This window comes from Rhipicephalus microplus, chromosome 4, assembly GCF_043290135.1.
Source record: "Rhipicephalus microplus isolate Deutch F79 chromosome 4, USDA_Rmic, whole genome shotgun sequence".
NCBI lineage: Eukaryota > Metazoa > Arthropoda > Arachnida > Ixodida > Ixodidae > Rhipicephalus > Rhipicephalus microplus.
Window position 1 is genome coordinate 195,757,479 of NC_134703.1, and position 26,329 is coordinate 195,783,807.

The 26,329-nt window shown below is 44.8% G+C and overlaps 1 protein-coding gene across 1 annotated transcript in view; it reads right to left on the reverse strand.

Moving 5' to 3' along the window:
- LOC119172551 (putative defense protein 2) overlaps nt 1-25,920 on the reverse strand; it is a 189,089-nt gene extending 163,169 nt beyond the window's left edge. Inside the window, exon 1 of the mRNA XM_075893903.1 lies at nt 25,815-25,920. The gene's annotated coding sequence lies outside the window, so the exon portion shown is untranslated. The remainder of the gene's footprint in view (nt 1-25,814) is intronic.
- Nucleotides 25,921-26,329: the final 409 nt, after the last annotated feature.

Here is a 26,329-nt window from a genome sequence, read left to right on the forward strand (position 1 = left end):
ACCTTGTTGCAATTTTTTTATTAAGCCACACGTCATGAATTGATTCTAAATTTATGTACAATTTTTGCACGCACAGACATATGTTTTGGAGTTGCACATGTTTATATACTAATTGTTTGAACTTGCGCAATAATGCCAACTGTAACAGGCGTATTACCAACACCACAAGCTGATATGAAACACTGATGCTCGCGAGGTTGCTGGCCCTGGACACTGCTACATAAATCAACTTCAGCGCATGGCAACTAACTTAGGTTGACGCCAACCCAACGTGGCAGCTGTATGAAAGTAGTACAAATGTAATTAGGGTAAAATTGGGTTGGCAGCACTGCAATCAATATTGACGTTTCAAGAAGATTAGCGTTTATTATGGAAGTAGTTACGGTGCCTGGCTTAACTATGTGGTAAAATCCTTCAATGCCACGCAGAATACTTGGGCTTGATTTCAGCTGAGACCCTGGCAATCAGTCTTTGCATTCATCGTGTCGACGTTACTGATGTCGGGTATATATTGACGCTCACGGGTTGAACTTTTCCATGTGCGTCCCTGAGAAGACACTAAATGTCAATCACCTGTGGCTCATACCCGCATACCAGCGGCACATAACCGCCCATGGGCATCTGCCACAATCTGGCGGAAAGTGTTTCATGACGTTCATGACAGAATTGTGTCATTACTCAAGTATTCACCAGCGCGACATATTCGTCAAATCATCCTACCCTCCAGTGCTAATTATTAATAGTTTACGCCAAGTTAAGGGGGTGACCACGAGAGCACCCAAGCGTAAGCAGATAGATAGATAGATAGATAGATAGATAGATAGATAGATAGATAGATAGATAGATAGATAGATAGATAGATAGACTCAAAGTCGCTGAACTTCACTAAGAAAGTTTTCGCACTTCAAGTCGTTCGAAGGGTCCTGCCGGACTCCTCCAGCAACTTTACGATCCTATTGACCCCTCCTTTCGAGTTGGTCTTGACGTCCTAGGCGTTTTCATAACGTCTACTTTCGGAAACAGATGATAGCCATCACTGGGAATCACAAAACACCGCACGCCATCACACATGATCTCCCAAGTAGCTGTGCTACAAATATTGCCGATTTCATTGCACTCTCACTCTCCATCATGAAGCCCGATGTGAACTCTTCGCTGATTGTGGACGCTATTTTCTGTCCAGAGTTTCGACGACCGGCTTCCCTCCTGCAAGATCAAACATAAGTTTACGACGGCTTGCCACCCACAAGTAATAGTGTGTCTGAACGATTGAACCGAACTCTAACTGGTATGCTCTCATGTACGTAGCCTGCGATCACCTTGATAGGGATGTTGCAATGCACTTTGTTCTGTCGCATACAACGCCTCACGATCCAAACCACTGGTTTTTTACCCTCCTATTTTTATTTGGCCACGACCCAGCTTTACCTGTCGATGCCATCTCATTGAACCTGATGATTCGCCTACTGAATACGGCCGTGACACTATCACCAGAGCTAGCAAAACACGCGAAATCGCTTCGAAGCGCCTTTTAGCATCGCAAGATCAGCAGAAGCAACGTTACGAAGCACATCCTCGCAGCGCTTGTTTCCGCCAGTTTTTGCTTGTGTTGTTCTGAACCCCAACTTGGCATGTTGAACTCTCTCAAAAACTGCTTCTCTGGTTCTCAGCACCGTATCGCGTATTGCGCCAAGGGACCGACATCGCGATGTAGACAGACAGCACGGCTGCACTTTTTTATCAACATCTACTTCCCGGAGACGAAGACGAAGTTTTTCCTGAGTGGAACGCTGGTTTCAGTCTCTGTTATTTTTTCTCGTTTTCTTTAGTGCTAGTGGAAGACGCCGCTCTTCTGCCTGCGTAAATGGACGTAGAATCACCAGGGCCTCCACCCATACGTTCCGCGTCGTCTGTGGCCACTCTAAGAAAGCGCTCCGGCCACCCAAGTGACGTCGACAGTGAGGACACGCTCATGTACTCTACGGCCAGTGATGAGAGCTCCGATGAAAGTGACTTTGTGCCCGTGGAAAGATACAAGGCGAAGAGAAGGCTGCTTACGACATCTCCTTCCCAAAGTAAGGCCACCACGAATATTCAAGAGCCACTGGTTTGTTTGTCCCGCTGAATGCTGCTGACAGCATGAACCGACTTAATCGCCAAGTCACGTCTATGTCACTTGAGGCGCTCGTTTCGGTACAAATAACAGACGTGAGAATCAATGGCCGCAAGAACGTTCTGGCGATAGACGTTACGCAACGTACTGCTCTCGTCGTATTGACCAAGGTGAATGTGCTCGGGAACATCAACGTACGTTCTTTCGTGCCAGATGGCAAGGACTCTAGCGCAGGCGTTATCTACGACGTCGATACCTCTATCAGCGATATTGATTTTCCCACTCTAATCAAACCAGTGACGGAAGCTACTATAATCTTGCAAGCCCGCCGTCTCGGGAACTCACGATGCGTGAAACTAGTTTTTAAGGGTGACAGCCTCCCAACTCAAGTAAGAGTTGGTCATTTTCGACACACAGTACGGCCGTTCGTGCCGAAACCTCTTCAGTGTCGGAAGTGCTGTAAAATAGGACACGTGAGTGCTGTTTGCACAAGTTTTGCTGTGTGCTCCCGATGCTCGGAGTCGCGTAACACGGAAGCCTGCCAGGCAGAACATCGCAAATGCGGCAATTGCCAAGGTCCTCACGAGGCATCATCAAAGCAGTGCCCAAATGTGAAGAAGGAGATGCAAGTGCTGAGGCAGATGGCCAGAGATGGTTCTACCCACAGGGGGGCTGCTGCCGAAGTGCGACGTCGGCGTTTGCGCCATAGTAAAGCTCCTAGGACATCCTCTGCCAAGGCTAGGGATACACCGCTACCCCATTTCACGCACTCACCACCACAAGCATCAACAAGTGCCAACAACAAGCACCCCCAGAAAGACGCAAGAAACATTGACCCTGATGCGTGGCAAGCGCTGCCGTCAGTGACACCGCCAGTAGAGCGGCAGTATCGCCCACTGAAAGCTAGTTCAGAGCGAGTAAGTCGTGACAGTCAAGATAACGAAATAATAGACGTGATTAAGACTCTCATGAAGACAATTCGAGTACTCCTGAATAATATTCAGACTCCGGCTGCCCACAACGCTCTTCAAATATTGGACGCTTTGAATCCGGTGCTATCAAATATAGAGAAACACCATGGCTCTTTCTCTGCAGCCCTTCCGTAAACAAGTGAAAGAGGCATTAGTTCTCCAATGGAATGCCGGAGGTCTTAAACCCCGCATTTCCAATTTTCGACCATAAGTTTTCAAGAATCAGTTTCCAGTTATCGTATTTTGTGAACCACGTATTCACAATGCTATACGAATTTCTAAATACGAGGCTTTCAGATCGGCAACCCGTAACGAAACCAGTAAGGTCATTGTTTACATCAGGTGCGAACTCGCATATATTGAGCATCCAGTAACACCGGACGACAGCAACCAATACGTGTGCCTGACAGTTGCGCGTAAGAACGTGAACTTCACGCTAGTGGCAGTATATATCTCGCCTTCAGGCCGCTTCGACCCAGCAAGATTAAGCGCCATTATATCAGCGACACCTGGGTCATGGATTATTACCGGTGATCTTAACGCTCATCACTCCCTGTGGGGAAGCCAGAAGATGGACCGTCGGGGAAGAGATGTGTCCTCCTTTGCATCTGACCACTAACTATATTGTTTAAATGACGGCGCTCCCAAGTTTTTACGGGGTCCGACATATAGTAGCTGTCTCGACCTAACTTTTGTGTCAAGTAGCCTAAACACCAAGGTGCAGTGGTTTGCGGACAATGAAACGCATGGCAGTGACCACATCTCCACCTATATAAAAATCAAGGGGCTGAGCAAGTCGCAAATCTCGCCCACTTCACAGATAGACTGGTCAAAGTATAGATCATCCACAGAGAAGCAATGCGAGAGAAACCAAGAAGGTTCTCTTGAAAGCCTAGAAGGTATAATGAAGGCCGCTATTCAAGAGGTAACGTTTAATTGTGGACCTTTGCCAGATTTTTGCAAATATGAGGTGGAGTTGGAGCGACTTCGCGCAATCCGTCGTCGCGCTGAACGACGTTATAGGCGCACGAAATCCATCTAAGCCTTGAGGAAAGTGAGACGTCTACAAAAGAAGATTCAACGTCGAATCAATCCACTACAGTCGCAACGATGGAAGTCACTATGCGAGTCAATCGATCCCCAAAAACCTCTTTCGCAAATATGGAGAATAATCCGCGGCTTACGAACATTGCCACAACAAAATCGTCCATTCAAATGCCTTGCTCTCCACCAAGGCTGGCGTGAAATTGGTGTAGTGGAAGACTTCTGTGCCAGGGTTGCAAACAAGGGGTCCGGGATCAACATGAGTAACCTACGAAACGTGCCGGCGTCCAGAGACACTCGGATGGACAATATGTTTTCTCTAGAGGAGCTTCAGGCAGCATTGGCAGCATGCAAGCGCTCGTCATCGCCTGGACCCGATGGAGTCACTTACATGGCCCTTGCTAACCTAGGACGAACAGCTCGGCGTGCCCTTCTAGCTGTACACAATGATTCGTGGAGCAACGGTTTGGTTCCTCCTTTGTGGAAGTGCAGCCGCCATGTGCCCCTGCTCAAACCAGGCAAATTGCCTCTGGGCATGGCTTCCTATCGCCCCATCGTGCTTGCCAGCTGTTTTGGAAAGGTGATGGAGAGAATGATGCTGACTCGCCTGGAGTGGTACTTGGAACATAACAATATATACCCCGATGCTTTGACCGGCTTTCGACGTGGACGGTCTTCCATAGACAACGTTGTTGATTTTGTCACGTCTGTACAACAGCAGAAGAGCCTAAAGAGATTATCAGCGGCATTTTTCTTGGATATTAAGGCTGCATACGACAATGTATTATATGACACCATCCTGGACGCCTTGGGCAGCATTGGATTGGGAGGCCGCGTTTACCAATTGATCTGCAGCTATTTGAAGGACAGAACCTTCTTCTTTCAGACAGAAGATGGCGCAACAAGGCAACATCATACTTATCGCGGCGTACCTCAAGGTGGGGTCCTAAGCCCCATACTTTTCAACCTTGCGCTCATCGGTCTCATGGACTTCCTGCCACACTCCGTACATTTGTCGATATACGCGAACGACATCTGCATCTGGGCATCAGGGGTCACGCGTCTACACGTACGAGCCAGGCTTGAGACAGCGGCTACACAGACATCAAACTACCTTCAAGGACGAGTACTGGAGCTGTCATATGAGAAATGCTCACTAGTCACGTTTACGCGCGTATCGCATCAGAATTAATGGACACACAATCAGCTATCAAAAGACTCACCGTTTTCTGGGAGTAATAATAGATCGTGATTTGTCTTGGAGCCCTCATATCGCTTACATGAAGAAGAAACTGACCATGATCACCCACGTCCTAAGGTTTCTTGCGGGAAAATCATGGGGTGCATCGGTACGAGCCATGCTTCAACTGTATGCTGCACGTTTTCTTGGCTTCATGCGGTACAGCCTACCTGTGCTTGGCAAGGCCCGCATAACAAACGTACACGTCCTCCAGTCATTACAAGCTCAAGCACTGAGAATATGCCTCGGGCTGCCGAGATGCGCATCCTCAGCAGCGACTGTCGCAATCGCTCATGAACACCCTATCACAACCTACATTCGTGTCGATGCTTTAAGAACGTACATAAGACATGCCACCCCGAATTCAATCACATCACCTCGCCTCCCTTTCAACTTCCAGGCCACGCTTTGCGTTCTGCTCTATTATTGCCCCACATCGCACTGTGATTCCCACGAACTTCACGCACGCAGCAAGACCGTCGTTACTATTGTGGTGTCTACATCCACTGGAAGCCCTTATAACCATCCCCGGAACGCAAAAGAAGAAAAATTTGTCAAATTTGGCCCTATAACAAACAACATTAATGTTTCTGCATGAGAAACACAGTGGACGCATTCACATTTACACGGATGGGTCGGTCATTTCAACAAGTTCAATGGGTGCAGTGGTAATTCCGGAGAAATCCATCACGATAAAGTTCAGGACCTCGCATCTGACATTATCCACGGTGGCAGAACTCGCCGCCATTCGTGCCGCTCTGGAGTTCCTAGTTGAAAAACCGCAACAGACATGGTCAATATTCTCCGACTCTAAAGCAGCTCTCCAGGGCATTGCCTCGCCATATCGTCATGGATCAAACGAACAGCTAATTGCTGAAATACGACTGCTTCATCACCGGGCTATAGAGAAACAACATGACATAGCGTATCAATGGATACCAGGCCACTGCGGCATTGATCAAAACGACCGTGCAGATGAAGCAGCCCAAACTGCTCATGATGATGCCCCTTATGTAGCTATACCATTATCAAGAACGGACACCGCTGCAAGGCTCCGATCACTTGCACGAGAACTAACACTCGCTCAGTGGAACTCACCGACTTTAATCAACGTCCGCCTTCATAATTTGAACCCACACCTACAGCTCCGTCTTCCATCAGGAATAACCAGAGCAGAGGAGACACTTTTGTGCCGTCTGTGGATTGGGGTGGCCTTCACGAAAGCTTATCTGTTTCGAATGGCCAGAAGCCCGACATGTGAAAACTGTGGCTGCGCAGAGACTTTCTCCCATCTTCTCTGCGAGTGTCCCCGCTTCAGCGTGCCAAGAAAAGAACTGTCAAAAGCTTTAGATAGAATAGACAATCGCCAATTGTCAGAAGAAAGGGTATTAAGACACCGGCCGAGACCATCCTCTGCACGCAAGGCACTGAGAGCGTTGTTGTGCTTTCTGCGGGCAAGTGGTCTTAGACACAGACTGTAAACAGTGTCGTGGATCGTCTGATGACCTTCTCTCTCTCTCTCTCTCTCTCTCTCTCTCTTTTTTTACAACGTCTCTTTTCTCCCATCCTTTATCCCCCTTACCCCCTTCCCCAGTACAGGGTAGCCAGCCGGTCTGAGAACTGGCTAACCTCCCTGTCCTTCCTCATTTATTCCTCCTCCTCCTCCTCTACTTCCCGGTTGCTTATTGACAGCTTTCCGTAAGATACACAGATTGTCTTTGGGAGCCTTCTTCGTTGGTGTATGCTCCAGAACACTCCGGGCAAGTCTGTTAGCGGCCTCATTACTCGTTGCACCCACATGTGATGGAATTTATTAAAACTTAATGTTTATAACAATGCCATGCAGGTCTCTAAGGATTCTCAGTGATCCTTGAGTTCATAAATCCCTAAACAATTCAAGTTTTAGCCGCTGCAAAGCGGAATTGCTGTCCGAAAACAGCCCGACTTGTTGCTCCCTACAAAACTTCAGTTTTTTCAGGGCTGCCTGAATTGCCTCACTTTCACATGCTGTCGATGAAACAACGCACTCTAGTCGCGCTGCCCAGGACACCTTTAGAAACAGGATCACAAACGCTGCAGTGCTTGCTCCGTGCACTATGTCATCTGATCCATCGCTGAAAACTTTCAAATAATCGGCGTACTTTTCTTCCATATATTCAAGTACCAAAGAACGTACTTCTGCTGTGGGTGTGGAACGCTTGCTGTGCATCCGCGGAATCGTCACCTTAGAGTGAACATCCTCATGTGACCAAGGTAAGTCTTGTCGAAATTGTCCTTGTTTGGGGAAATCGATGATGAGATGGCGCAGGGTTTTGAGGGCCATGAAAGCTCGGGATTTTGTGCGTCAACGAAGGCGATTGAGTAGTGCTCGTCCTGGGCTCGATTCGCCAAGTCGGCAAAGATGTGTCAGCAGTCGTTGAGAGGCTAGAAGACGTAACGGCGGAAGACGAGCTTCATTAACCACTTTTATGCTCGCTGCAAGCTTTGGCACTCCAAAAAAAAATCTGAGGCCTTCACGATTAAGTTTTTCCAGCCATTCGTAGTACTGTGACTAACTCGGAGAGATCAGAGGCAAATGAAAAAGTACACGATTGAAAATTACTGCCTCGAGTACGTTTATCATTGATGCTGGGTGGCTCCCCCCCAGCTTGTTCCTGCCATCCTTCAAAGAATGTTTACACGGGGTGACAGCGCTAACGTTGTCTTGTCTACTGCTCGTCGCCAATTCAATCTGGTGTCTAGTGTGACTCCAAGGAATCTAATGTACCCAACTTGTTTAATTGGTGCATCAGGAAGTAATATCTTCATCCTTGTTTCTCGTCTTCGCATACCTGGGCATACCATTACTTGATACTCTTCAGCTGATATTGTTAGTCCAATAGATTTAAGAGAGGTTTGTGCGGAGAGTAGAACTTTTTGGCCAATCATTATCAATCGCTTATGCTGATATCCAGACAGCCAGATGCATATGTCGTCAGCATAAATTAATATTTGTACAGCATTGTTCACAGTCTCTAGCGCATTAGATAAACCAGCCATGGCTATATTGAACAACATTGGAAACAGGACACTTCCCTGTGGCACTCCTCTGGTGATTTTTCTTGAGCTGCTGAGCACTGTTCCTAACTTCACCTACATAAAGCGATCACTAAGAAACGCCTGAACAAAGCGTAAATGTGCCCCGTTTTTCCCATAGACGCAAGACCACAAATTTTGCACCTTGGAACACATAGTCGTATGCTTTTGAAACGTCCAGGAATATTGCCAGAGTAGAAAAGCCATATGCTCGTTTGTGTTCCATGTGACTCACCAACTACAAGAGGTTGTCCTGTGCACTCAACCATTGTAGAAACCCAGCCATACATTCTGGAAGTGCCTTGTGATTTTCCATCCACCATGTCAGCCAAACACCGGCCAGCTTCTCCATCAGCTTCGCTACGCACGAAGTTAGTGATGCTGGTCTGTATGATGCCAGTTCTGTTCTGTCATTACCTGGCTTCAGCACTGGCACGACCCCAGCCAACTTCCAGGCTTGAGGAATGTTTCCCTACTCCTGAATATATTGGAAATGCATCAAAAGCCTGCTCTTCATTTCTGCAAACAGATTTGAGATAATTTGGTTTGTAATTCTGTCAGGTCCGGGAGCACAGCGTCGACGGAGACAACTTATGGCTGACGTAAGTTCCCGCCACGTGAAAGGTTCGTTGATGGCAGATGTCGAATGAGGCGGAAGTGGGTATGGTGGTTCACTTTCTGTTCCAATTATATACACGTCAGCAAACTCTTCGGCCAGAGGCGGCATTGATGTATCCTTGAATAACTCGAGGTGAAGTAACGGTCTCAAGGGCTCGGGCATGCTTTCGACCCTATTTACTACTCGCCATATCCTTGACAGTGGAGTAAATACAATTAAACTTTCACAAAACGTTGCCCATTGTTTCTTCCGAAGTTTGTTGCTGTATCGCCGTAGTGCTGCATTAAGTCTAATTAACTGAGTTTTTCTAGCAGGTTCACCACCTCTTCGCATAAGCTTTTTCTCTGTCCTTCTTCTGGCCGCACACAAATTACAGAGCTTTAAATCCGGGGCTGGAAAATGTGTAGGCAGCTTGAGTATAGTGGTTGCAGTCGCTTTGCTCGCCAGCATATCCCGAAACATGTCCCATGAATGGTGATTTAGATGCTCTCGGTAGCGATGCAAATCAGTTACTTTGCAGGATTTAGCTACCGTCCAATGGTAGCCAGCAACATTGATCGATGTAGGGAAATGATCACTGCCCATTCTGTCCGGAGCTGTGCAACACGTGAGCTGAACGTCACTTGAATGCAACGTCTAGTGAATAATACTTGCGCAAGCTGGGGGCCTAAAGAATGTTACATTGCCGTCACTCGCAATGCATAAGTCTAGCTTATCAATAGCCTTTCCCAGACAACGTCCACGTGCATCCGAACTCTTGTCCCCCCATGACGTGTAATGCGCATTGAAATCACCACAAATGATGCGCGGAGCCGGGCAACTATGACACATGTCTTTCAAAGACTTTTCGATGGAAATTTTCTGGTGAGGAGACGCATACACCGATGCAATGCTGATTTTGCGGTTTCCTATCTGTGCCCTGATCGCACAAACTTCTAAAGCATCTGTGCCCAAATCCGCCACATTGACTGCTACGTGCAGTCTCTGTTCGTATATACACAGCGGCGATATCATTTGGGAAAGTCGCTATTGTGGGGTTCTTGCGAGTGACGTATCCAGTGATTGATTTTTGTCTCGGTAATCCGGCCTCCAATAGAGCCAAGATCGGCATTTATATTCTCTCAAAAACAGGGGTAGTTCATTCATGCGAGAAAGAATACTGGCACAATTCCACCGCATTATGAAAGGCACTTTTCGGCAATTTAACGTGCACTCAGACTAGGCTTTCGGCATCCTACTGCTGGATGTGCCCGAAACAATCAAGCAGCACTTATACTAGAGCCAGCACGGCCAGCAGCATGGTCTTCGCAGTACCTGGTGACATTGTCGCTAGGGGCGAACGCAGAGCGGCAAACAGAACACGGACAATCTCCACAGTATCGTGGATATTTTCCTCATGTCCTTTTGTTTTCTGCTCAACTTCTTGTCTCAGTACTCTGGCATAAGTAGCTTGTGTAGAAATGTCCTTGTAGGCCCAGTTGGCATGTCTCATTGTTTTGCTTGACTCGCATTGTCCGGTGTTTTCAGTAGCATTTTTCTGATTGCACATCACGTGCATTCTTTGGGCTTGCTGATATTCTTTCTTTCACCAATGGAGAAAAATCCTCAGGTGATTGAGCAGCTGACCGGGCAGTAGTTTGTTTAGTTTATTTAGGCCCCGTAAGAAAGGCGTTTTGTCTGTGCAGCGAACTCACTTGGAATGGGCATCCACTATAACTGGCGGGATGGTTACCATTGCAGTTTGCGCATTTAAAGTCCGCCTTGCAAGTTTTGAAGTCATGTGGACCTCCACAGAGTTTGCATCGCTGCTCTCCTTTGCAGAATTTTGCCACGTGACCAAAAAGTTGGAATTTAAAGCATCCCGGTAGTGGCTCCATGTATTCAGCGGTTTCATGTCGAGTAAAGCCCAGGTTAATAGTCTGAGGTCGCTCGGTGTTTGCAGTTAACGCAAGTACCACAGCGTCCGAGGGTCTAACTTTCCACTCATTCGTAGAAGAAACTTCTCGTCTAACAATCCTCCTGACGTGAATCAGGCCTTGGGGTTTCGTGTATGCGAGAAGATCCGCCTCTGTATACCACTTCGGAACATCTCTGATCTAGCAGGTGTTTCGCAGATAGGCATTAGGAAGACGAGCACTAATTTTTACACCACACAGCTTGCCACACCTGAACAGCGCATTTACTTGATCTTCAGTGGCCACGTCAAGCAGTAGCGAACCTTGAGCAGTGAAATAACCTGAACTGGCTCAGCGTCAATGACTGATGTCACCGAAGAATGTAGAGCAATAGGGTTCACCTGTCCTAAATCTTTTTCTCTCTCTAGAGGAGATATAATAACCGGAATGCCCACAGTTCTGCTTTTGCGGTGGCTTACCATTTTGAAGCTGTCGTCCTCCATGTTCGACTGATCGTCTTTCTTCTCGTCGAGTCCCACTATTGTGGATGCGTCATCATCGGTTGTAGGTTCATTGGTGTCGCCACAGTTACGTTCACCCGCTCGTTGGTCTGGTCGTTTAGATGACGTGTGGGATGGTTAAGGCGTTTTTCCTGGTCGCTTGCATGGCAGGGTCATGGCCGAAATTCCAGAATGAGACCCTTCTTCCGGTCGTGTCTTCTCGAATTGGGCCCAGTAAGGACAAAATCTTCTTGATGCCGCAGACGTCTTCGTGAGAACGACGCAAAATAACACAAAACAAAGAAAAATAGAAGATCGGGGGTAGGGTTAGCTGCATTCTCAACTTCATTGTCTTCTTTTTCTATCCGGGAGTAATTCGGAAGTAATCAAAACGCAGTTTTCCCTAATATACAAATGTATCAAAAACACATAATAAAGCAAACTTCACCCGATGCTGGCGACAATAGAGATTGACACTATACTAAAAACATGCGATGTGAAACTTCATCAGCAATTAGTCATTCTCGTTTCTATCTATATTCTGCCTAACAAAACAACACTGGCAAGCCTCTATGGTCAGTTGTTTGCCCAGTCAGTCATTTCGTTACTTTGAGGAGCCCTAGTCAGTGGTTATTGTGCAGTGCATGCTCTGGTAGCACAAATTAACACTTTAGTTTGTGCTTACTTAAGACAATAGTGAACCGGAAGGCCTTGTGGGGACGCGTTTGCTATGTATCACGTTCGAAGACATCAACCTTCAAAAAAACTCTTCCTAATTATAATCTTTCATAATATACATGTATTTACCAGTAAATAGTTGCATATTCTAATCAAATAAATAATAAAGAGAACACAGCTGTGTACTCTAAACAATATGACAGTACAAAACACTATTCACTTAGAAAGACCACGTTTCGAAATACAGTTAGGAACTGAAAACAAAGATGAATATTTGAGAAGATAGCTTGTAAGACGTAACTTCTGTTCACTCTAAATTGAGCTTGATTGGTGCCCTTGGCTCTCACGACCAACATTAGCCGATCCTCGAGGTCGGGGCTGACCGAGAATGCTTACGAACTCTCATACTTAGAAAGAAGCCATGTGGCGTTCACGAAGACAGCTGATACAGATAGGTAAAGACGAATGCCGTTATTCTTGTAATTGATGTGGCAGTCAACATAACAAGAACAGAAAGAAATATGGTATTTATTAAAAAATTATGACATCTCTAAGAGCAGCACCAAGTGCTCGTGCTGACTCTCACGTATTGTATTGGAGGTAAAAAAAGTGAAAGAGGTCAGTGCTGACAAAACCACAGAACACTGACTTCGAAAACAAACCACCGTGGTGCATTGGAAAGCATTCGATGTTTTCACTGTCTTTTCAGTTTGTACAACGCCATCTTTCTCGGTAGATCAGTGGCAGTGGTGCTTGGCTGCTGACCTGAAGGTCACGGGTTCGATGCTGGTCGTGGTACCGTTTCGGTGGAGACGAAATTGTAGAGGCCACCCAGCACAGTTATCTAGTGACCAAGGCACTTGGCTGCTCACTCGCTCTTCACGGGATAAATCGTGGCGGCCGCAAGTTCAATGGAAGCTAAAGTGCTTGAGGTCACGATGTGTGTTGCAACGAGCAGCCATTTTACAATGTCTGGTAACCTAACGGCCGCTTTAGTTCACAGCGTGTATTCACAACATTTTTCGTAGACTAAAAAAATCGCGGTCAAGTTTGGCATACCCCTGCTCTTCATGGCTCCGAACAAAATATTCTTGCTATATCATATAGTGAACAATAGCCAGCAGTGTTTTAGCCATTACTGCACTCTCAGCATTTCGGGAAATTTCATAGTACGCGAAAAAAGGTATATTGTGTCCTCCTTTCCTGCGTGTAATATATTAGACTAACCAGAAGGTACATGAGTGCATGACTGCGTGAGCTTAACTATACCTGCAGGCAGATTACCTACACCTTTGAAATATTTATTCATGGCTACCATATTAATTTCATTTAGAATTAGATTGTACTAGGATTGTATCAAAATAAAGCAACTCAGAAGACAGGGGAAAATTGTCGAAGCCTCATTTGACCACAACGGCCTTGATACCGGCGTTAGAGCTCCTCCGTGATTACTAACAATAGTGGCAGTATTATTTCTTCAAGACAAGGAAGCTAGTACACCTCGAGACACTTGGGCAGCTGGTTAAGCATAATATATTTTGATGCACTTCTTGCTTATGTGTGAATATTCTTTTTGTATCTTTTTCTCCCAACCTTTTTTCTCTGTGTACATATTTTGACATCATTCTGCGTGAACAAACAGCTGTTGGCTAATGCTTTTTTTTGCGCTGTGTGCACTCTTTCTACGTTCATAACGTTTACTTGTTACACGTAAAACTGTACAGCATGTAAAAGCAACCTATCATACGCCCTGGATTTTCTAGCCCGTAGTGTACAATTACAGAGTGAAAAACCAAAAAATTAAAGAACCGTTAAGCTTAGTCTTTGCAAGTTCAGCATTATCGCAGACTAAAAGTATATATATATAAATATATATATATATATATATATATATATATATATATATATATATATATATAGTATAAAAAGAAGTCGACAAACATGCGAAAAAACACTAGTTTTACTAACGTTTCGGCAGGTGGGCCTGCATTCGTCGGAGTGAATGGTTACACATGGCGCACAGGGCACATATATAAGCCGCTTCTTTGCGTATCGCACGGCTAAGTCATTATCAGTAGTATAGGAAACAAGATTATATATCACCAAAGGTACGTGGCTATAGTGTATATACAGCTGAAAACGCGTATCATTATACAATAGTGAATTGGCACGTGTTAGATACCCTACAACTTGTATGGAATGAAACAGGTCAGCAAAATAACAAACTGCGCACGCAGTAGCTCACTTGGTCATACGTTCTGCGGGATAAACACAGCCTAAAAACATTCAGTAAGCCTTTAAAAAAGAAAAAGAAGTTTAGAGAGATAAACAAAATCACAAAGCAGGAGAGCAAAATGAATGCGAGTAAATGGTGAAGCGACAAAGGCCACCTACATTATGTAGGTAATATTTGACAGTAGGCCAACATCGTGTGAAGAATATACACTTGTCAGTAAAAAAAAAGGCGATTTACTAAGGCAATATGCAAGTAAGCGTACCCGGGCTCTCGTTCATGCCGGCAGATAGTGTTTTGAATTTATGAATTAAAAATGACTCTTTTACTTCGCGTTCATGGTGTGATTTAAAACCCGATTCCAGTATTGTAGCTATCATGTTACTGAATGAATGACCTGCCTCGGTGACATGCCTTGAAATCGGTAAGTTAGGAAGGGCATGCACGTGAGCTTTATGATTATTGAAACGGTATCGAAAAGCAGTTTCAGTATGACCTATGTATTGTACATGACAGATACTCGCATTCATTTTGCTCTGCCTGCTTTGTGATTTTGTTTATCTCTCTAAATTCTTTTTCTTTTTTAAAGGCTTACTGAATGTTTTTAGGCTGTGTTTATCCCACAGAACGTATGACCAAGTGAGCTACTGCGTGCGCAGTCTGTTATTTTGCTGACCTGTTTCATTCCATACAAGTTGTAGGGTATCTAACACGTGCCAATTCACTATTGTATTTTGATACGCGTTTTCAGCTGTATATACACTATAGCCACGTACCTTTGGTGATATATAATCTTGTTTCCTATACTACTGATAATGACTTAGCCGTGTGATACGCAAAGAAGCGGCTTATATATGTGCCCTGTGTGCCACGTGTAACCATTCACTCCGACGAAGGCAGGCCCACCTGCCGAAACGTTAGTAAAACTAGTCTTTTTTCGCATGTTTGTCGACTTCTTCTTATACAGCATTTTCCACCGGATCCATTGAATATCTCCCCACCATATTTTCCTGCTATGGATATCCGGAAGACAACGTCGAAATGCACCACCTGGAAGTATCCCAAGTTCGGAATAACCATGGCTATCTTGGGTGATTCACAGACAAAGTACCTGTTCCAATACTTCGACCCCCTGCTACAAGGAACACCGGCGTTCATAACGCAGTCGGGCGCTTTGGTCAGGGATGTTTCTTCACTGCTTGACCTAGTTCCTTCGTCGACAAGAACTCTGGTTCTACATGTCGGGAGCAACGACTTGGCAAAAAGAAGTGCTCAAGCAACCTTTCGTTGTTATCGCAACTTTATACACCTAATCCGTGAAGAACGACCCGAAATAAGCCGTCTGTACGCCACGCTTGTCTTGCCAAGGGCCACGAATCAACGTCGCAGAAATAATAACCAAGTATTTGTCCATCGTTTCAACCGCGAAGCAAGCCATTTCAACAGCCTATTACGAAGTTTCTGCGAACGCTCTAGGGATTTGTCTTTTCTGGACCACCTGTTCGAATGGCTGCCACCTGGACGAGTACTGGCAGCCGATGGACTGCACGTGAGCTTTGAGGGCGTCGCGCTGATGGCAAGTCACATACGCCAGCTTTGCTTCGACCCCCCAGGTGAAGCAACTTCAAATGGTTGGGGCGATGCTGTATCTTTGCCCTAGCACCTTCGGGGGCTTACCCCACAAAGAAGCCACCGGACTACGTCAGAAACCGCCAAGACCCACAAAAGGCAACCTGGGGCTATCCGGCCGACCAAAAGTATCCAGGATCATGCAAGTTCTTCTCGCAACAAACCCACCTTGAAGGAGCCACGCTGCAATGCCATGCTCGCCGAATCAACGCCTACAGCGTCCGCCAACCAGCGGTCATCGGATCATCCTTGTGTGCTCCGGAACGAGAAATGCTACTCCTGCTCTGCCCAGAGGAATTCCGCACCAGGAACATCAGCCAGCTTGGCTCCACAAGACCCACGAAAGACGGCAGTTTCCCTTACGGGCTGCAGGTACCCACTTCGACGCAAATATTAAGACGTTTTAAAAAGAAAACCGAATAATTGACTGCAGCACTCATTGTCGAATAGTATCCTGAGTTCAAAGTGTTCTAAGCCGTTTCAAATAATTAGGAAGTCTGTCGAGAAACGTGTCCGTTACGAGCTACATTTGTCTACTCTAGAAGCATATTTAGCGGCTTCCATTCCGCCTAGAAGTTTAAGTCTCTGTCTACAGCCAGCAACATCAAAGCTATCGAAGTGCAACGCGAGCAAGTGGTTTGACACCCTAAAGAACGCCTCACTTGAGCTAGTACACATTGTATCAAACCATTATCGATCTTCCTTGAAATCGCTGATAAACAGGAAGCAATAACTACTTGATCAGTTTAGCCTTTCTCCAGAGGAATCATCGTCCCTAAGAGCATATGAGCAAAAGAAACGTTCCAAGCTTAACGCACAGAAACGCAAAAAATTGCTCAGAGATGGTGTAAAACTTCGAAACTCAACGCCTCCATCTTCGGCCAAGGAAAGAACATGTAAACCAGCACCCGACAACATTATTAATATTTCAACTGCTATCTTATCTAAAGAAGAACTCAGTCTTTTGTCCCGTGGTTTAAGCTTCTGTCCAGCAAGTGGTAACTCTAATGACTTTCAGTTATACAAAGATTTAGACAACTTCGCACGAAATATGAGACTACGCGAATATTTCTTCGATCAGCCGACTCCAGCCGACGATCCAACCGCTTTACCCTCGGCTAAACGTTGGGCACCGGGGTCACAACGTGACAAACACTTGGACATATTTATTAAAGCAGTGCAGCGAGATATCATTCAAGCGTATAATGAACCCCAGTCTTTTCGTCGAAACCTATCGACCCTAGAAAGAAAAGCTATAGCAAACCTTGGCAAACGCACCAACATCACAATAAAACCTGCGGACAAAGGAGGTGCCATCGTTGTCATGGACACGACCAAATATATTGCTGAAGCGAACAGTCAGCTTGATGATAGGTCGTTTTATAAGCGACTCGAGGCCGATCCGACTGAGGATTATAAAGCGATATTAGACGGCACAATAAGAAAACTAATAAAGGAGAAAAAACTAAATGATAGGGCAGCTTCTCTAATCCCTCTCAGTCCGGCAGCTGGTAGGTTCTATTTGTTGCCGAAAATCCACAAACACAACAATCCTGGTCGCCCAATTGTTTCCGGCATAGGTACCGTGACAGAAAACTTGTCGCGGTACGTAGATAGCCTGATAAATCAGATACCCCCTACGTTCCAGTCATTTCTGCGAGATACTAACGACTTCCTTTCTGATATTGCCAACCTTATTATACCTAACAACGCTCTTCTTGTAACTCTCGATGTTGCGTCTCTCTACACAAGCATACCGCACTTGGATGGTATAAGGTCCGTGGTTGAGACTTACGATCACTCCGCTCTCGACAAGTCCATTGATAGCTCGACTATAGCTATACTGCTTGAAATGATTCTTCAGTACAACAACTTTGAATTCAATGGAGTGCATTATGTTCAAGTAAGTGGTACGTCTATGGGTACTAAGATCGGGCCAAGCTATGCAAATATATTTATGGGATCCCTTGAGAACAAATTCTTGTTGGGTCGTTCGCTAAAACCTTTTTATTATAAAAGATTTATTGCCGACATTTTCATGATTTGGCCACATGGAGAGGAGGAACTTTTGTCTTTTATTTCGGACTTTAATAATGCTCACCCTTCCATATCCTTTTCGCACACATATTCACCAGAGACCATTAACTTTCTCGATGTAACCGTTTGTCTCGATAATGCAAAAGTGAGCACTAAACTGTACCGCAAGCCGACTGATAGACAGAGGTATTTACACTTTCAAAGCAGCCACAAAAAGCACTGCAAATACAGCATACCCTACAGCCAGGCCTTACGCTTTAAGCGAATTTGCTCTGAGCAATCTGACTTTGATAATAACTGTAAGCAGCTACGCACTGCACTTCTTAAACAGAAATATCCGCCCAAGTTAGTCGATGACGCAGTAAGGCGTGCCGACGCACAAGACCGTACAGCACTCTGCATCCCCAAGAAAAATCCTAAAAGTCATTCACAGGTTAACCTGGTTTTAACCCATAACGCATCGGCACCTAACGTAGCATCAATTTTCCGTAAACACCACAACATACTTATGCAGAGCGAACGCCTTGCAAAAGCGTTTCCAGAACCACTACGTGTTGTGTACAGATGAGGCAGAAATTTGCGAGATTTATTAAATTCCTCTAAAACCAGACAGAGTAATAACGACCAGGCGCTTGGTTGCCGTCCTTGTAAAAAGCCCCGCTGTAAAGTGTGTGCACACATGACGACAACAACACTGGCAGCCAGTACTGCGACGAACTTCAAGTTCAAAATTAAGGGCAGTTTTACTTGTGATACTGCAAATGTCGTATATTTGCTAGAATGCTCAATCTGTCATGTACAATACATAGGTCATACTGAAACTGCTTTTCGATACCGTTTCAATAATCATAAAGCTCACGTGCATGCCCTTCCTAACTTACCGATTTCAAGGCATGTCACCGAGGCAGGTCATTCATTCAGTAACATGATAGCTACAATACTGGAATCGGGCTTTAAATCACACCATGAACGCGAAGTAAAAGAGTAATTTTTAATTCATAAATTCAAAACACTATCTGCCGGCATGAACGAGAGCCCGGGTACGCTTACTTGCATATTGCCTTAGTAAATCGCTTTTTTTTTACTGACAAGTGTATATTCTTCACACGATGTTGGCCTATTGTCAAATATTACCTACATAATGTAGGTGGCCTTTGTCGCTTCACCATTTACTCGCATTCATTTTGCTCTGCCTGCTTTGTGATTTTGTTTATCTCTCTAAACTTCTTTTTCTTTTTTAAAGGCTTACTGAATGTTTTTAGGCTGTGTTTATCCCGCAGAACGTATGACCAAGTGAGCTACTGCGTGCGCAGTTTGTTATTTTGCTGACCTGTTTCATTCCATACAAGTTGTAGGGTATCTAACACGTGCCAATTCACTATTGTATAATGATACGCGTTTTCAGCTGTATATACACTATAGCCACGTACCTTTGGTGATATATAATCTTGTTTCCTATACTACTGATAATGACTTAGCCGTGCGATACGCAAAGAAGCGGCTTATATATGTGCCCTGTGCGCCATGTGTAACCATTCACTCCGACGAATGCAGGCCCACCTGCCGAAACGTTAGTAAAACTAGTGTTTTTTCGCATGTTTGTCGACTTCTTTTTATACTGCATTTTCCTCCGGATCCATTGAATATCACCCCACCATATATATATATATATATATATATATATATATATATATATCTATATATATATAGGTCGTAGTTCGATGCCTGCTCACGGCTGGTTCTTTTTCACCCACTTTTCTTTCTTCCTATTTACATTCCATTGGTTCAAATAACTTCTGCACATTCCTCGGCATTACTGCCTGTTAGATCTCATTAATATTGTGTAAAAACACGGAAAAACGTGCCTTTAGGTATACACTTCTTTCCCTTATTCATTAACAAGGGTCTCGTACAGGCAGACATGGTGTCATTAGGTTGTATACGAGGGACTATTAATCAGCTGCCCACTCGTAATAGGTTAACGTGCTACGTGACGCCACATATGCGCACAAAAGTGTGTTTCACACTTGTCACATGGCGCTGACTGACACTCCCACTTCTAAATTCACATATAAACCCAAAAAAGTGAATGGAGGGAAGGCCGCTTTGATAGCTCAGTCATTCTGCTTCTGGACGCCGGTTGGTGCAGACGCAGGATGGAAAGCTCATCCCGAGCAGTGACAGCGGCCGACGCCGGCCGCGGTACAACATCTCCCCTCGTTCCAAAGGACTACAGGATTATTCTGCCCGTGTTGCTATCAGGTGAAGCGATGCGTCGAGCAGTAGCTCTACACTGCGACGTCAGCGGCCGACCGTACCGCATCGACGACTTCAGGAAACCTCTCAAAGATTTAGGCGTCATACAGCAAGTAAGTGGCATCAGAGCATATCAGATGTCGCACGTGTGGCTATTGAACATGAAGACCGTGGAAGCAAAGAAAGCGCTGACAGACGCAGGCGTTCTCAAAGCTAAAGACCGGGTACGTCTCGTCATTGACCCGACGCGGCAAGAGGTTAAAATGAAATTGCACTGGCTAGCGTTCGATGTTACAAAAGACGCTATTCGACGTGCCTTCTATGTATACGGCGACGTCAAGGAGGTGACCGATGACCGATGGAGAGTCGATGATTTAGAAGGAGTTGAATCGACCACTCGTGTAATACGCATGCAACTACGAGATGGCGTTTCTGTTGATCAACTGCCTCATCAGGTGCGTATTGGCAGCAGTACTGCACTGGTCGTGGTGCCAGGAAGACCGCCTTTGTGCTTGCGCTGCCAAAGCACGGGGCATATGCGACGTGATTGTAAGGTCCCAAGGTGCAGCGAATGCCACTCTTTCGGTCATGAGCAGGACGAGTGCAACCGTTCATACGCACGAACTGCAGGGCGACGACCAGAGACTCAACAGAATGAACTTCTCATGGATGAGGAGGAATCTAAACAAGCGTCTTTGCCTGCGACACCCCAGAAGCAGACGACATCAGACGACACGCCGGGGCTGAAGAAAAGCAAGCAAGTTTCTTCAGCCCTGGACACGAACGCCAGGCGGAAGATGGGAAGTCAAGCGGCCCCAACGACTAGCGAACAGACGCGTCCTGCGTCTGCGATGCACGTCGCGTCGCAGCTGCAAGCAACGCGCCCTGAAACGCCAGCGTCCTAGGCCAACGCTGCTTCGACTCCTCTAAACTCGGCTTCAGAGCACTCTTTGGCGAACAAAACACACGAAAATGAGGATTTGCCTAGTGACTTGGATACCTTAAGCATGGAATTATAATCGGCGTCTGCAAAACGCCGTCGCGATTCAGACGACGGTGCTCAAGTAGACGAAACGCAAGTAAAGTCGGAAGTGCAGTGGAAGGTGGTCAGTGGAGGCAAGAAACGAAACGCTGCCCGACAATGGTCGTCGTCGCTCAAACGCGACGATGGCCGCTCAAACTAAAGGTGAACAACATGGATCTACCCTGGACGATGAGAGCCCAATATGTGAACGTGCAGGGCTCTCAGCTTGGACCCGCTCACCGATCACGTCGCTGAGCGGGTTCGTGAAAGCAGCGACGCTCAATGTACGAGGACTGGCTTTCAAGAAGAAACAGACTCAGCTCTACAGACTAGCCATGGACCAAAACCTAGACATTATTGCAGTTCAGGAAACCAAAGTGGAGAGCGTGGACGCCACCGAGAGCCTACTGCAACGTTTCACCAGACGCTACACCGCCAGCGTGAGTCATGCAGTTGGTAAGTCGGCAGGGTGTGTGATCTTTGTGCGGAATAGTTTAGGTGCCAGAGTTCAAAACGTCACGTCTGACTCATCCGGAAGGTTTGTTGTATGTGATTTGACCTTCTTTAGTCTTAATTGGCGAGTGATTTGTTTATATGCACCTCTTAAAGTTGATGAACGGTGTGTAACATACGACGAAATTCGTATTTATTGTGAATGCGATCGCATAGTGATCCTTAAGGGAGATTTTAATTGTGTGATCAGTGCCGATGATAAAACAAGTACATTCAATTTCAACGACTTAAGCACAGTCGCGTTAACGAATCTAATTTCTGACTTAGACCTTGAGGATGTTGCGGAGTGTATTGGCAAAGGACTAACACTGTATACGCATTTCCAAGGCTCCAGACATGCGCGCCTAGATAGGGCCTACGTGTCACTGGATTTAATTCCGATTATCAGTGAGTACAATGTCCTCCCTATTTCATTTAGTGAACATTGCTTAGTATCATTTGTAATAGGTAAAAGAAATAGACGTAGACCAGTATTTAACTGGGACACGTGGATGCTGAATTCTAATCTCTTGGAAGATGAAAAATTTATGGACAGTGTTCGAGAGGCGTTGGTTAACATAGATAGTAGAGACCAAAACTATGGAGTGAAGTAGGAACAATTTAAACAGAATATAAAGTTAATAGCTATAGAACGCTCATGTGTAATAAAACACGGAAAGAGTGAAGAAGAAAGAACCCTACGCTTAAATCTCAAAGAACTGCTAGCAGAGGACAGCAAAACGCCAGGCTTATTCACAAATTATATAAGGTCAGTAAAGTCCAAATTGGAACGAATTGATGAGAAGTATCGTGGCGCGCAAATAAGGTCAAGGGCAGAGAAAATGACCGTAGGAGAGACACCGACCAAAAGAATGCTTGGTCTCGAAAAACGAAACGCTTAGCGGAATGTTATACATCAGATTGAATACATGGGTAACGTTACAAGTGAACAAAGATATATAGAGGATGCTTTCAACGAGTACTACACCACTTTATTTAATAAATGTAAAGTAAATGTAGATGAATTGAAGAATGAATTTTTAAAATTAATGCAGAAGGTTGAGGACTGCAGGAAAGACAGCCTAGAATGTCCTATTTCTGAACCGGAAGTACAAAAGCAGTCATTGCCCTCCATTTGGGAAAGTCCCCAGGACCTGATGGCTTAACAACCGCATTTTATAGGGAATTCAAACACGAACTAGCACCAATCCTGGCAGTGGTTTTTAACGAAGCCTTAGACACAAAGACTCTGCCACCTTCTTTTCTGCTATCTCATACTATTTTAATTCCAAACACTGAGGACGCAGTTAAATTACGTGAAGTTATATCGTACAGGCCAATCATTCTATTAAATATCGACTACAAGATTTTGATGAAAGTGCTAGCAGGGAGACTGCAGACAGTTATTAATAACATTGTAGGTAACCACCAGACATGTGGGATTAAAAGGCGCACTACATTCACAAACATTCACAAGGCACGAAGTGTATTGGAGTGCTGCGATGCCACAAACGATCACATCGCGATGATCCAGATAGATTTAGATGAAGCATTTGACCGAGTACGCACGAAATTTTATTTTCTTTTGTTAGACAATGTCATAGTTGGCAAAGTAATTCGATATACAGTTCGAATGGCATATACTGGATGTAAAACTCGGCTAATCATCAACAAAGTTCTTGGGAAACGAATTAATGGCAGACGTTCTGTACGACAAGGCTGCCATTTGTCTTCCCTCCTATTTTCAATTTATATAGAGTCATTTTGCCAAAAAGTCATGAAAAGCAATAACATAGTGAGGTACAAACTACAAGAAGCAGAAGTACGGGTACTGGCATACGCAGATGATATAGCTGTGTTTTGTAGATTATGATAGTATCGCTAAAATCATAAAAACTGTGAACCTTTATTGTAATGCAAGTGGTAGTTTGGTAAACTGGAGCAAGTGTCTGGGTTACTGGTACGGCGAATGGCCTGTGACTCCAGAATTTGCGGCTGGTATTTCATGGACTACTACTCCGGTACGATACTTAGGTGTGCCATTATAATATTATTGTGACAGTGAACCGTACTGGCGGCGTCAGGACGTGGAGCTACGAGAAAAAGCTGAACAACTGCATTGCATTTTTCTTGACTTTCAAAAAGCTTTCGATAAAGTACCTCACCAATTACTCCTCCTGAAAGTTAGTGCCTTAAACATTGACCCGAACATTCTTAAATGGATTGAATGCTTTCTGACTAATCGCACTCAGTTTGTAACAACTAATGGCTATAACTCACCTCTTTCTAAAGTAAAATCTGGCGTACCCCAAGGTTCCGTATTAGGCCCTTTACTCTTTCCTATATATATTAATGATCTCCCAGACAGCATTAACTCCGCTATAAGGTTATTTGCAGATGATTGTGTAATTTACCGCGAAATAAACAATAAATATGATAACCAATTTCTACAGTCAGACCTTGACACTGTCTCAACCTGGTGCAATAAATGGCTTATGACTCTCAACTCTAACAAATCTAAATGCATGTCATTAACCCGGCGATCTATTTCTCCCCCCTGTGCCTACAGAATTAACGCCGTTCCCCTCCAGCATGTCTCTTCATATAAGTACCTCGGCGTTTACATTACCAACAATTTATCTTGGCACACGCATGTTACCTACATCTATAATAACGCTAACCGAACGCTAGGATACTTACGCCGCAACTTTTCTCGCGCTCCGCTGTCCCTCAAAATTCTATTATACCGATCACTATTTCACCCAAAGCTTGAGTACGCGTCCGCTATATGGGATCCCGTGCAGCAAAATTTAATTAACGCGTTAGAATCTGTTCAGAACCGCTCAGTTCGGTTCATTTGTTCTAATTATTCCCGTACTGCTAGCATATCAGAAATGAAATCTAACCTTGACCTACCCAATTTAACTGTCCGGAGGAAACTGGCGCGACTGCATTTTTTTCATAAGATATTTTTTCACAATCCATCAATGAAGCGAGACCTCATTTCACAACCGTCGTACCACTCATCGCGCATTGATCATCAGCATAAGGTTGCCATTCCGTTTTGCCGCACCAAATTCTTTTCAGCAGCCTTCTTACCGAAAACAGCCGCCGATTGGAACCACCTTCCCTCTTCCGTTGTATCAATAACAGACCCTTTGTTATTCAAGACTGCAATTTCTCAGCAATGCTTGTAACTATACGCAGTTTCCATTATCTATCTTTGTCTTGTATGTGCTTGAATTCTTATACATTTTTAGTTGACTTATGTTGCCTTCCTGATTTGCGCATCTGATACTTGTTTCTTTATTTTGTCTTTTTTTCTTGTGTGTTATATATGTTGTACCCACCCCCTCTGTAATGCCCTACGGGCCCTGAGGGTATTCTAATAAATAAATAAATAAATAAATAAACAAATAAATAAATAAATAAATAAATAAATAAACTCAATGGTTTCCAGCTATCAATTTTCGCCAGAGCGACCTTTTGTAACGTATTTTCAGTCAGTAAGCTCTGGTATGTCTTTCAGGCAAAGCATTGTTTACGTGTGAATCTACAGAAGCTTCATCGAATATTTGCTGTTTTCTTGTGGGGTTCTTCTTGGGAGCAAACAAGTAGAACTAGCTTATTCAGACGGGTTCGCTCTGGAGGACTTGGTCTGTGTCATTTGTACCTTCGTCAGTTAGTTAATCGGTTTACGTTTTCCGAAATAATCGAGACCCATTCATACGTACTGTTATACAGCTTAGGCTTGGAAGACGGTTGCCAGAATTTGTGGTAGCATCTGTTCACATGAAGGCAAGTATTAGAGGTTTCCTAAAAGAAGTTGTTGATTCGTGTCTCTTTCTAAAAACGCGTTTTTCATTGGAATACCTCAGTACGGTTTCGCGTAAAGAGTTGTGCAAAAATTTAGTAGAAACAGTTCTTCCGGTTCCCCTAAATAGAGCATTATACCGTGTACGCCCAGGCCAAAATGTCTTAAGCCGTGTAAAAAAATTGAGGTATCACCTGGAGCGAAATCCTTTTTCTTTAAGTTGCACACTGGAACCTTGCCCGTGAAAACATGGATGCAAGAAAAAGGTTTATTCGTTCCTTGGGGTGTTGATTGCCTTCTCTGCAAAAAGCCGCAAACAATTGAACATGTTTTCCTCGACTGCGGGGATGCAGTCTTTTTTTGAGATGTTCTCCAAAGGACTTTGAAAAAGGATCGGCCTCTCGATGCCTATGGAATCAGATTTCTACCAGTATCAAATGAAGAAGGAATACTTTCGACTTAGTTATGTTACTGGGCCTGCACGGTTTATGGCAATCTAGAATGGCGGTGCGCCATGCTGATGTTACTGCACGTCCGGTTAGGCAATATTTCTTTCAATCTGTCTGTTCGTTCTTGGAATCACAAGAGGTTCAACAAGAGGTGCCCGAATGACTTCATCAAGTAGAAAGCCTTCTACAGATGAATGAATTTGAAAAAGCCTGTTAATTATGATGCTTTTTACCTCTTTTTTTGTTTCATGTTTCTACTT